The sequence below is a fragment of the Oryctolagus cuniculus genome, chromosome 15 (assembly GCF_964237555.1).
Source record: "Oryctolagus cuniculus chromosome 15, mOryCun1.1, whole genome shotgun sequence".
Taxonomy (NCBI): Eukaryota; Metazoa; Chordata; class Mammalia; order Lagomorpha; family Leporidae; genus Oryctolagus; species Oryctolagus cuniculus.
This window is the reverse complement of record NC_091446.1, coordinates 18006486-18019727: the sequence shown is the minus strand read 5'-3', so window position 1 is coordinate 18019727 and position 13242 is coordinate 18006486. Positions and strand designations below refer to the sequence as shown.

Genomic DNA, 13242 nt, shown 5'->3' with positions numbered 1-13242 from the left:
GGCACGAACCGGCCGGCAGCGCCCTCGCCCCTTCGGGCGCTGGGGGCACTGCGTCCACAGGACACCCCCTCCTCCGCAGGGGAACCCATCCCGCCGCCTGGTCTCCCCGGCGAGAGAACAAGGCTGGCTCCCACGCCAGCACGAGCCCGGCCCATTTCTCAGGGGGAACCCCCGGGCTCGGGGGAGGGGGCCAGGGGGACACGGACAGCCCGGCAACTTGCAGGAGTCGCGCCAGGTCCGGGGACGAGGGGCGACGACGCACCTGCCGCGGCGCTCGCCTGTGCCGCCTCCCGCAGCCTGCAACAGCCCTCGCGTCTCCGCCCGGCAGCTCCGGCTTCGGCTGCAGCCGCTGCCAGCGCTTCACGTCTCAGCCAGCGCCTGCTGCAGTGTCGCGCCCTGATGACGCCATGGGCGCGCTGGAGTGATGAGGCGGGGGCGGGGCCCTGCGCGGGACGCCGGCCGGGTGGCCTGCGTGTCGTGCGTGGGCCCGACAGCGGTGGGCGTGCACGCGCGTGGAGGAGGGTGCTGAGGTTGGTTTGTGCGTGCTGTCCACACGGAGGGCTGCGCTGCCTGGGCCGTGCGAGTGGGCGTCTGTGTGTGTGTGTGTGTGTGTAAGTCCGCACCGTGGGGATGTGGGTCCGGCCGGGCCGTGGTGCGCGTGCGTGGGCTGTCGGTAGATGTGTAGACGTGTGCTGTTTTACGGGCTTTGTAAGACCGCGTAGAAGGCACTCAGGACGGGAGAGGCGGGGCTTGCGGATGGTCCTGCTGTGTGATTTTTCAAAGACTGGCTGAGTGCGTTTTTTGTTTAAGGAGGAAAATGCACCCTATAAAGTGCAACTACGATTTATGAGAAAAAATAAAATTCTGTAAAAAGCCTGAAGGAGGCTGAGTCCAGATTAGCCCTTCACACCAAATAATACGGTGCGAGGAGGTTCTTTCACGATGCTTGTCAATAGCATGAATTTGCAATGTCTCTTCTAAACCCATCCCAAAATGTAAACATACTTTTCTTTTGAAACAACCAAAAATAATAGGAGTGGGTATTCATAAATGTCTAAGAAAATGCTCTCCTTTGAGTTCAAAGGTCCTGTGTTGATTCAACCTCACACATACTTTCCCAACAGGCACGCACACGGACGGATGGACTCGGGGACTATATGCTGACTAGAACCAAGTGAGCTCTGATCCCAAACACCCTGAAAACGTTTAGAGGCCCCTGCCAAAGATGGTCATCAAAAGCATTAGTGAATTAGAAGGAAAAGGATCATTAAGACATGATCCCTGCCCTTAAGTCCCTGGTTCCAGTCCTTGTCCCTTCTACACACAGTAACCCTAATCCCCTGAGACATTCATGCATGTCCACACAGCTCCTCAAAATCTGAACTCCCAAGTCTGGCACAGGAGATCCCCACCCAGTCTTGTTCAGGAGTGTCTGTCTGTCTCTCTCTCTCTCTCTCCCCCTTGGTCTGGACAGCTCACGGGCACTCACATCCCTAATTCTGTTCACGCCATCCTCTGTGAAATTCTATAATTCTATAGCTCCTTCCTAAACTAGTTCTACAACCTTTCCCAAAATGGCTCCAGCCCTGGATAATCACACTCTCCTGTGAAATCGTGACCGATCTATCAAGGTGCCACACTCAGAGTGTTTAATCAGCTCGTGTCCGTCTTCCACATGATTGCAAACTCATCCCATCAGGGGCTTGCTTCATCTGCTAAACACCACAATGCCTTGTTATAGTAAACAATAATATTTGCTGAAGGGAAGAAACAAGAAAAGCAAGAATCCTTTCTCCTGAATTTGCAATGTCTCTTTCTAAACCCATCCCAAAATGTAAACATACTTTTCTTTTGAAACAACCAAAAATAATAGGAGTGAGTATTCATAAATGTTTAAGAAAATGCTCTCCTTTGAGTTCAAAGGTCCTGTGTTGATTCAACCTCACACATACTTTCCCAACAGGCACACACACAGACGGATGGACTCCGGGACTATATGCTGACTAGAACCAAGTGAGCTCTGATCCCAAACACCCTGAAAACGTTTAGAGGCCCCTGCCAAAGATAAAGACAGAGAGGAGAAAACAGAGAAACCTCAGGATCTAAAGTCACTGCTGAAGTCACTGGAAGAAATGGAGTTAGGGACAGTGTCACAGGAAGCTTATGATGTGAGCCCGAGTGGGCAATCAGAGTGTCTTACGCTGAGTTCATTGGTAGGCAGGTCTTCTGTAACAGTCATTGTGTAAGGGTTACTGCACTTTTGGAGGAGGTGGATTACAATGGCAGATGTTTCAGGTTCCTCCATTGTTTTGGAAACAGATGACACCCTCAGCATGAGAATTACTAATTTATAGTAATCCAATCTAGCCCGCCAAGATGGGAGAGACAGAACTGAATTCACTCTCCTGCCCAAAAACAACTAAAAGCAAAATGCAAATAAACAGGCAAATATAAAAATGGCTTTCACGTATTGGACATGGGGGCCGGCACTGTGGCATAGCAGAAAAAGCCAGGAAGTCCATCCAGGACTCCCTTGTGGGTGGCAGGGACAAGCAGAGCAACGGAGACTAGAACCAGCATGCTAATAGGGGATGCCGGCGTTGGCGTCGCAAGCAGTGGCTTAACCTGGCCCTTCTGGGTCCCATCTTAAACTGGAATCGTTAGCACATTCATGTGAGAAAGCTAAGCAAAGCCAGAGAAAAAAAAACACATGTAAAGAGAAGTTCGAACAAGGGCTTGAGCTCGCACAGGCCAGGAAATTATTCCTATTTCAACAAGGCAGAGTGGAAGGCACTCAATGACATAGATGACCAAGGAGTAGTGCCTGATCCAGGCACCCAGACAGGAAACTTCCTACTTCATGACGAGAACAGTCTTGCCTCAGTGGTGGGGCAAAATTAGTCTTAGAGAAAATGCTACTGCATTTGCTAACAGATCTTATGAGCCAACCCCACAAGAATAAAAGTGTTTCCAAGAACAAAATAGCCCAAACAAAGCATAGAAATACTTACATCAAAAATGTCCAGCACTTAATGAGGTAAATGCACAATGTCTAAGATCTAATCAAAATTACCAGGCATGAGAAAAGAAGCAGGAGAAAATGACTCATAGAGAGGGGAAAACAAAAATCAATTGAAAGGGGCCAACATTGTGGCACACAAGGTTAGGCTGCCACTGGCAATGACAGCATCCCCTGTGAGTGTCAGTTCAAGACCTGGCTGCTCCACTTTTGATCCACCTCCCCAGTAAAGTGCCTGGGAAAGCAGCAGGAGATGTCTCAGGTACCTGGGCCCTTGACACACACACGCGGGACCCTTACAAAATTCCTGGCTTCTCCCTGGCCTAGCCCCAGCCCTTGCAGCCATCTGGGAAATGAACCAATGGATGGACGATCAATTGATCTCTCTCTCTCTCTCTCTCCAACTGCCTTTCAACTAAGTAAATCTTTTTAAGAAAATCTATTGACAAAATCCTAGAAATGACAAAGGTCATAGTAGAAAATGACATTAAGAAAGTAATCATAACTATATTCAATATGTCTAGAGAAGAAATTGAGCACGTTAAATAGGGATGTGGAAAATCTTCAGAAAAAATATCAGACCAAACAATGGATTATATGATCATTGAGTTTTCACTTGAGTACCTGCACACACACACACACTCACACACACACACACTCCTCTATAGGAACAGCAGATTCAACATTAACAAAAAATAGTCAAGAACCTTAACACGTTGTGATAGAAATTACCTAACATGAAACACTGAGTGGAAAAAGAAATCCTGCAAATCCAAATGAGCAGAGGACCGGGGAGCTCAGTAAACAGGTCATTGCAGTCCCTGACATGACAAGGAGAAACAGTGGCAGGAGAGGCTCAAGGAGGGCAGAAAACTAATTGTACAAATGCTGGATGGAAACTTCCAAATCTGATGACAACTATCAACTCCCAAATCCAAGAGCTCCAACAAACTCAGCAGAAGTGTGACAAAAACTATGCCAAAGAATATCACAATAAAACTGCCCGAAATCAGTAATGAAGGTAGAACCTTAAAAACAATTGGGATAAAACAGACATGACTGTACAGAGGGACAGAAATAGAAATGACAGTCAACTTCTCATCAGAGAGGAAGCAGCTTAAAGTAGTGAATGAAAATACTTTCAGAATTCGTTCTCTTAATCCTCATATGTATAATTGTAAAAAAAAAAAAACCTTTTGCACCAAAATAAATTTTTAATTCAATTTTTCATGAATTTTTTAAAGTCCCCCTGTATTTCAGCATAAGATAAGATAAAGATATTCTGACACGTAAGTGCTGAAAGAATTCATCACCAGTAGACTTGCACTACAATAGATAGTTATTCTTCAGGCAAAAAGAAAATGCTACCAAATAGAAATCTGAAGCTACACAAAGACATTAAGGGCTTAAAAAACCATAAATATGAGTACAGTGGTAAATAATTATTTTCTTTTTTTAAAAAAGAAAAGCCTTTAGAAAGCAGCTTATGGCAAAATTAAGAACAATACTTGTAGAGATGAAGTGTATCACAACGGCACAGAGTCCCCAGGAAGGACAGACGCAAGGTAGAGGGGCAGGGACTTGCATCTAAGCCACACAATCCCCACACTCCTGCCAATAACTCACACCGCCTTCCTGGTAGTCCCTGTTCAGTAGGCTTCCTTCCAGGGTGATCCACATTCATTAACCGAAACTTACCTGACAAACTGCTGTAGACACACCTAAGTAAACTAGTAATTCTCTGCATGAATATTGTGAGAACATTGCTAACTGACCCTCCAAAATCCAACGACCAAAATGCCTATGATATGCCCGATATAAAAATATAACAGTTACTCTATCCAAAACTTTTAAAGGGAATAGTTTGTTATGCCTTATTCCTTGTGCACCCATGCTGTTCTTTTATCTCCTTTTCTCCAGGCTCCTTGTGTTTATCTATTCAGTTAATATTTGTAGAACATCTACTTCATGCCAAATACTCTGTTGTAGTTCCAGCTTTGGACACCATAGCACAATACTTCTTCCCTTAGAGCTTACAGTCGAGTATACTTACTCTACTTCTGCTTAATTGTGAATCAGCATCAAGTTCATTGGTGTGTAGCTTCTAGGATTCTCTTGGTTGATTCGCAGCAGGCACTGAGACCTACCTGTCTTAGTATCTATTTGCTCTCTCTTACTCTGTTCAGAGTGATCTCTTGCTTAGCTCCGAGACAAGAATGAATCAAGGTATCTAAGTCAATTATGATAATCATGTTCCTTAACATGGCACTGCCCCTGCAGCCAGGTCAGTCGCATGACCCAGTTCTGGGCAGTGTGACCTGAGAGAGAGGGAAACTGAAGATTTCTGGAGCATGGCTTTCCCAATCCAAGAGAATGGATACAGCCCCACCCCTCCCATTTTCAGTGTAAAGTGTCCCAAGCCAGCACTGCCAATCACAGACCTCTGGATTTTGTCAACTCTTTTCCTGTTGAAACCACTGTAATCCTGTCTTCTGTGACTCTCAGGCAAATGGATTCCTGATGCATATTTAATTTTGAGTGCAGATCTCACTGCTAGAATGACTCAAGCATATGACAAAGTAAATAAATGAGAGAGTTTGGAAATAGCCTCTGCCAGGGTATCATGCTGAGAGATGGCAGTGGAGTTGACTTCAGAGTCTGCTTTTTAGAAAGGACCTTAGACGAGAAGAGAATGGAGACTTTTCAACATTGGTGTGACCGTGGGGCTGAAAACAGCTTCGTCAGGAAATCAATCAGCACACTAAACTTCAAATAAGAGACACCAAAGGATGGTTGGAATACTAAGTATGGTGATGATGGAAACAATCTAGAACTGCCCCTCACACCTGAACTGCGAATTGTACTGCCCATCACACGTGTGTGGGTTTATGGAGTTCATAATTCACAGTTGAATTTGGAGCAGCAAATGATGAATAGCCCACCAGTTTCTAGAGAAAGCAGGGTTCTCTCCACACTGCCGCACCAAGAAGAGTTAGGTGGTTTCAATCTGTTGCTCCCCAGCTAAAATATTATGATTTTTTTTAGTTTTTTAAAATTAAATTATTTATTTGAAAGTCAGAGTTACATAGAGAGAGGAGAGAGAGACAGACAGAGAGAGAGAGAGAGAGAGAGAGAGAGAGAGAGAGAAGGGGAGTTATCCATCCAATGGTTCACTCCCCAATTGGCCGCAGCGGCCAGAGCTGCACCGGTCCAAAGCCAGGCACCAGAAGCTTCCTCCGGGTCTCCCACACAGGTGCAGGGTCCCAAGGACTTGGACCTTCTTCCACTGCTTTACCAGGCCACAGCAGAGAGCTGGATCGGAAGTGGAGCAGCAGGGACTAGAATTGGCACCCATATGGGATGTCAGCGCTTCAGACCAGGGCATTAACCCATGACACCACAGTGCCGGCCCCTGTTTGCTCTTACATATAGAATTTTTTTGCCAAATTTTTTATTTATTTGTTTGTTTTGTTTTGTTTGTTTGCTTTTTCATTCACTGGTTCACTCTCCAAATGTGAACAACAGCTAGGGCCAGGCCAGGCTAGGAATCTAGAATTCCAGCTGCATTTCTTATGTGGGTGGCAGGAACCCAAGGACTTGAGCCATCACCATGCCTCCCAATGGGCACTGGGAGTAGGGGGGAGGGGTGGTGTTGTGGTGGCACAGCAAGTTAAGGCACAGCCTACCATACCAGCATCCCATATGACTGCCTGTTTGAATCCCAGCTGCTTCCCTTGTGACCCAGCTCCCCCCTAATGCACCTAGGAAAGTAGTGGAAGATTACCCAAGTACTTGGGCCCCTGCCACCCACATGGGAGACCCTGATGGAATTTCAGGCTCCTGGCTTTGGCCTAGCCCCAGGCTGTTGCAGTTGTTTGGAGAGTGAACCAGCGGATGAAAGATCTCTCTCTCTCTCTGTCTCTTGTGTCTCCCTCTCTCTCTGTAACCCTGCCTTTCAAATAAATAAAATAAATCTAAAGAAAAAAAAATAACAGAGCAGGGAATTGAACCCAAGCACTCCAATATGAGATGAAGGAAGTATACTAGGATTTCAGCCTGGGGAGGAGGGCAGAAACAAACAGAACGGAAAATGAAAAAATTTTTCCAAAGACCAAAGTCAGTTATAGTGAGACATAGTGTCTAAAGAAAGCAGGAAGCCCAGGTCCAAGTCAGACACCCACTGGGACTTGGGAGGTCCATGTGACAAAGACATTCAGGGCAATAGTCCCTCAGGACAGTCATTAACCATACCTGAGTCTGCACTCAGGCTTCTTGGAAGTCCATCGTGGAATCTCCTTGTGGATAGAGTGCATGACAAGGCTCAGCCCCCCAGGAAAGGGGCATGGCAGGAACTCGGATACTGGGCTTCAAGCCGCTGTGTCTCTGGGCTGGGCACCAGTTCTACAGGGCAACTGGGACTCAGAGAGAGTAACTAGCCGAGCAGGATAGTTAAGAAATTAGTTTGTATTTTTTTTAACAACTGTTGGCTTGTTCTCAAAGAATGGAAGGTATCTCCCAGCTCTCTCTAGGGTGTAGGCAGGTTCTGTGGTTTAAGTTCTCCAAGCCCTTGAGGGAGATGAGCAGTGGCAATTAGCAGCCTTTTTGTGATGGAAAGCCAAATGCCAGAAGCTGCATGGCTGGAGTTGGTAACCAAGTAGATAAAACCTAATGGGCATTTGCTTTTACCCTGCAGACCAGGTTATCTGAGAAGGGAGTTGGGGCCAGGATGGTCCAGGCAGGGAGAAGAGACAAGAGCTGAGGGGGATAAGTGTGAGGCGGCTCTGATGCAAGATGCTAGAGGTACAGGTCTTGGTGAAGGAGGGCCGAGTGTGACTAGTGAATGTACAGTCTTAGGATCCTCGGTGTGGGGCCCTGTGGCTGAGCAGACCACCAAGAAAATGGAGCTCCATGGACCTCGCAGAACCAGACCACAAGCAATGATGAAGGAGACCAGTCCAAACCAAACCCAGGCCTCCACTCACAACACAAACACTAGGCTGGGGGGTAAGGCGCAGAATCCCTGAAATGATCACCATCTGGCATCTGTGGAACCTTGAAATAAGCTTTGTAAAGACAGATTCGTTTGACATCTGTTCATTCCCTACACACTGACCGAGAGAGCCTGTCTACTGCTGGTATCTTGCTGAGTGTTGAAGATACACAGATGCCAATGTCACCCATAGACCCTACCATCTGGAATTAATAGTCTAAAGGGCTAGGGCAGGTGGGAGTGGGAATAGTAGGGGAAGCGATAATCAACAAATAGACAAAATAAGAAAAGTGCAATAAAAATCCAAACAGCATCTGTCACACAGAATAGCAGAGGTGATGGACGTTAGATGAGGGGGGTGATGGGGCCCTGGAAGGGAAGAGCAGCTACACGGAGATGGGGGTGTGCAGAGGACGTGACCATGATGGGAGTCTGGAGAAGACCTCTCCACCGAGAGGGGGCCAGGCACTCGGAAGCCTGGGGAGGACAGAGCAGAGCCCCAGTGTGGCCGGAGTGGAATCCAGGGAAAGGCCTGGATGGGCGAGGGTGGACCATCAGAGGGCCCTGGGAGAGCAGGGCCTTTTAGGCCACAGGGATAGGTTTGGGGCATTGAAATAAAGTTGTGACACAAAGTCCCTCATGAAGGTCATAGGGAATTCACATACCTTTTACCTTGTTAGCTAAAAGAAGGGTGACTCAAAATCAAAGCCCAGACCTCTGAACTTGATTAATTTGGAGACGAGCAGCAGGCAGTGTGTGACTCTGGAATCGTGGTGGATGCAGGAGCCTGCCTCGGGGGACAGGCTGGACATAGCATCTAGGCAAAGTACATCTTTTCAAGGTTTGCTTATTTGATAGGTAGAGTGACAGAGTCAGAAACAGAGACCAATCTTCCATCCTTTGCTTCACCCTCCAAATACCCACAACAGCTGAGGCTGGGCCAGGGACTCCATCTGGGTCTCTCATATGTGTGGCAGGGTCCCAAGGACTTGGCCCATCATCTGCTGCCTCCCAGGTGCATAAGCAGGAAGCTGGATTGGAAGTGCAGAGTAGCCAAGACTCAAACCCCTACTCTGATACAGGATGCGGGTGTCCCAAGTGGCTTAATCTGCTCTACCACAATGCTCATCCCAAGGTAGCGTCCATTTTGTAATCTGTCCTTTATTGAGCACTTACTATGTGCCAGGCACTGTTGTGAGTACTCTATAGGCATTGTCTCAAGCAGTTCTCTGTGGCACCTCTGGCACCAACAGGAAAACAGAACCCAGTTTAGTGGAACTTAACTATTGAGAGTGACTTAGAAAGGCCTGGGGGTTGCTGAAAGAATGAAAGAGCGTGGTGAGCAATCACACAGGTTGGCTGGGGTGGCAAAGCAAGGTGTTAACAGAGCCAGGAGCTGGAGCCACCTGGGGAACCACTGGGACAAAGAGAGGATGCCCGGGAGTGTGAGAAGCCCAAAGCTGTCACAACTGGGGAGTCCATCTGAGAAAGAGGGCAATACTTTGGTGTTGACTCCCTTTCTGCTCTCCTGGCACCTGCCAGCACCACCTGGTGTTAGAATCAAGCTGCAAGGGAGCCTGGGAAATGAGTTTGCAGAGGAGTCCCCTCAGGGACACAGCAGAGCTGGGAAGAATGGGGAATGGGTCTCAAGGCACAGAGGCAAAAGAGGGGCCCCATGGGATAGGAAGCATCGTTGTCCCATTTTTCAGACAAGGAAGCTGAGGCACAAGGAAATGTCAAGTGAAACTGCCAAGGAGCAGAACTCCAATTTGTATTCTGATCTATCTGATTCTAGACCCCGAGCCTGGAACTAAGATATTAATTAGCCAGCCTAGGTAGGAGCCTGGTAACCAGGGCTGGGGTACCACCTCTTGGGCTTGGGGGGAAAATCACATGTTAGGGATAAGGCTACTCTGCGGCAGAGCTGAGGGAGCTGATGCTCAGAGCGGGTTGCTTCTAAGCCGGGCTGCTAGTTGGGACATCAGAGGACTGACCCCAAGTCCTTCTGCCCCAGTGTCTGAGAGCTCTGCGAAGGCCACGCAGCCAGCCTGGTTTCCTGGCCTGAGTCTGCTCCTCCCTGGCTGGGTGGGCAAGCTCTGTAACCTCACCAAGCCCCAGTTTCCTCATTTTGAAAATGGGTTTATTGCCAGCACTGGGGCGCCTGTGATGCCCATATGCCATTTTAGGGTACCAGTTCAACTCCTGGCTGCTCTGCTTCCAATCCAGCTCCCTGCTAATGTACCTGGGAAATCAGTAGAAGATGGGCCAATCCTGGAGACCCTGCCAACCATGTGAGAGACCCGGATGGAGTTCTAGACTCATGGCTCATGGCTTCAGCCTGGTCCAGCCCTGGCTGGTGTGGCCATGTGGGGTGTGAACCAGCCTCAGTCTCTCTCTCTCTCTCTCTTTCTCTCTCCCTCTCTCCCTCTCTTTTTCTATCACTTCATCTTTCAAATAAATCAATCTTTAAAAAATAGGTTTACTAATGTCCATTTACATTTTGATTTATTTTGAAATAAAATTCAATCGTGTATATAAGATAGCACAGAGCCTGGAACATGGTAAGATGTCCTAAATTGTAGCTATCATTATCATTGGTGTAAGGATTTTCTGTGGAAGTGGCTGAAGTTGTTTGGCAGCCCTCATCTCGGGCCTGGGCCACCAAGATCTTGTGCTTGGAAAACATACATCTTGCAGAAATGATAGTTTGCAAATAAAAATGGGAACCCTGTTCCTCTGAGATTGAACCCTGGCAAAGAATCTTCTCCAAAACCTCTCAGACTCGTCTGAACCCTTCGGGTTACTTTGTCCTGGAAAGAGTGTCTATCAGTCAGGAGGGGCTAGGTTATGGTTCAGCAGCAAATGTCTCCCAGTTTTAAGACAGCAAAGCTTCTTTCTTATCTGTGCTCCATATAAAGGGCAGGTCGGTCAAGGGGCTCTGCTCTAATGGCCACGGGAGGCCGGGCATCATAGTGACACACACATCAGTGATTGCAGAGGCTAGGCAAGAGACGGTAGTGAGCTACTCGCTCACTCTGAATCCCACATGGCTTCTGTACACATTCCATAGCTAACGTAAGTCATGTGAAGCAAGTAGATAAAGACGTGCACTCCTACCCCAAGTCTGAAACCAGAGAATTAAACATTTGTGAACAACGAACTAACCTCAGTGACGCTTCTGTTTGACCTGAGATAAGGCAAACATCCTAGGAATGGAAGGAAGTGGTTAAGGAAGTTCTAAATAAGACAAAACACCTGAAAGGACATCATGAAAGGCCATCTTTGCTGTGCCGAGAGTTGCAGCTCTGAAGACAGCTTGTCTTTTTAGGAAAAGCCTTTGTTTCTAAATATTGCTGAAGACCACTTTCCTGGTTCTTGGAAGATATCATCAAGGTTTATGGAGCTGAGATGGTAGCAGGAATGATGTGTGAGAACGACGTGTCTTGTCTTGTGCAAAAGGAATCCTAGCGTGGTCTAGATGTGCATGCCCGGACTCACCCAGAACTTTCCAAATGTTGTATAACCTGATGTCAGATGACTGGGTACCGATGGCCTGTTGAGCAAGGTAAGCCTCGGGTGAAGGAGCAAGGTCTGTCCTCAGCTTTCACAACGCCAAGCTCAGCTGTATTTCTACCTGCCTAGATGGCTTTTACTGGCACACCTTGCTGGCTCCAGTACCTCCTCTGTTTTCATTCCATACTCCTTCCTTAGCATACCAGGAATGTAGGAATCGTTCTTAATGCCTTCCCACGTTCGACGCAGGACTAACTCCTAGCAATTATGCCTCCTAACTAGTTTTAAACCCATCACTCTCTTAACTCCCTGCCTACCTGCACCATCCTGATCCAAAACACCACCATCTCCCCTGGGAACGCTCCCAGTTTATTCCTGGGCTCCTCATCCTACTTCTGCCACCCACTACCCTTCTGTTTTTTGTTTGTTTGTTTGTTTGTTTGTTTGTTTTTTGACAGGCAGAGTGGACAGTGAGAGAGAGAGAGAGAGAAAGGTCTTCCTTTACCGTTGGTTCACCCTCCAAGGGCCGCCGCAGCCGGCACGCTGAGGCCGGATCACCACGCTGATCTGATGGCAGGAGCCAGGTGCTTCTCCTGGTCTCCCATAGGGTGCAGGGCCCAAGCACCTGGGCCATCCTCCACTGCACTCCCGGGCCACAGCAGAGAGCTGACCTGGAAGAGGGGCAACCGGGACAGAATCCGGCGCCCTGACCGGGACGAGAACCCGGTGTGCTGGCGCCGCAAGGCGGAGGATTAGCCTAGTGAGTCGTGGTGCCGGCACCCCACTACCCTTCTGAACGCCAATCCCATATCAGCCCAAGGGAACATTTGAAAGTGCAACACTGACCATATCAAATACCCTCGATGTCCTGCTCAACCGCACTCCAGCTGATTATAAACTTCTCCATTATTCCTCAAAAGTTTTAGAACAAAAACTAGTCTTCAATGTGCCGTAAAAGCCTAGTACATCCACTCTTGCTGATTGTATCAGCCTCATCTCCTCTCCCTTACTGCAGCCACCCTGGTTTACTTTCAGTTCCTCGACAAAGATAGGCTTAGCCCTTCACTGGTACGAGCTGCTTCCTCCGACTGATGGGGTCTCCCCCACGACCCTGCTTCTCTCCAATGCACACTTCATATGCAGCTCAAATCTCACCTCCTCATGCAAACATTTAAGTCAAGTCCCTTGGCATATACCGCTTTCCTATGAGACTTAGCAGAATTATAACTCAATCCTTCATCAAAGGTGCTTAGTATCTGCTTCATTCTTGACCTCTCCCATTTCTTTCCCCTGCACTCACAGATCCCATAGTACTTTGCACAAAACAGTTGCTCAGTACCTATTTGTTGAGTGTCTAAATACAAGGCAAGATTAAATATTTAATAAAGGAGAGCAGGAAAGGCTACTACAACTGTCAACAAGACAAGGACAGCCCTTGGACTGGAGATATTCAAGAAGAAATATGTGTGCCACAGTGTAGGGGCTCACCCCAGGGCTTCATGGGTCTTGGGCAAGAAGCCGATTTCCCATCTCACCCCAGCCCACTTCACTCTCTGGGTGATGTGGAGAAGAGAGGCTCAGGGTTCTAGCAGTGATCAGCAACACAGGCGGCTGGGGACAGGGGGTGAGGGTGGGGAGGCAGGTGTGCCCCACAGGACAGAGTGACACAAAGAAAGGCACAGTGGGGCTAGTAGGGAACCACACATATGCCCAATGCCCG

At 48.0% G+C, this 13242-nt stretch overlaps 1 protein-coding gene and 1 long non-coding RNA gene across 6 annotated transcripts in view; one reads left to right on the top strand and one right to left on the bottom strand.

The window, feature by feature from the left end:
* Positions 1-13242, bottom strand: part of GPAM (glycerol-3-phosphate acyltransferase, mitochondrial) — a 62341-nt gene that overhangs the window by 34726 nt on the left and 14373 nt on the right. For 2 of the 5 annotated variants that reach the window (XR_011382262.1, XM_008270505.4), the window contains exon 1: positions 263-401. The exons of 1 other annotated variant lie outside the window; for it this stretch is intronic. The gene's annotated coding sequence lies outside the window, so the exon portion shown is untranslated. Of the gene's footprint in view, positions 1-262; positions 424-5072; positions 5201-13242 lie in introns of those variants that run through there. 2 more of the 5 variants (XM_051824178.2, XM_008270506.3) reach the window with 2 other exon arrangements.
* On the top strand, positions 416-2457 carry LOC138845303 (uncharacterized). Its single transcript, XR_011382263.1, has 3 exons — positions 416-530; positions 1125-1174; positions 1964-2457. It is a non-coding gene; the product is annotated as an uncharacterized lncRNA (long non-coding RNA).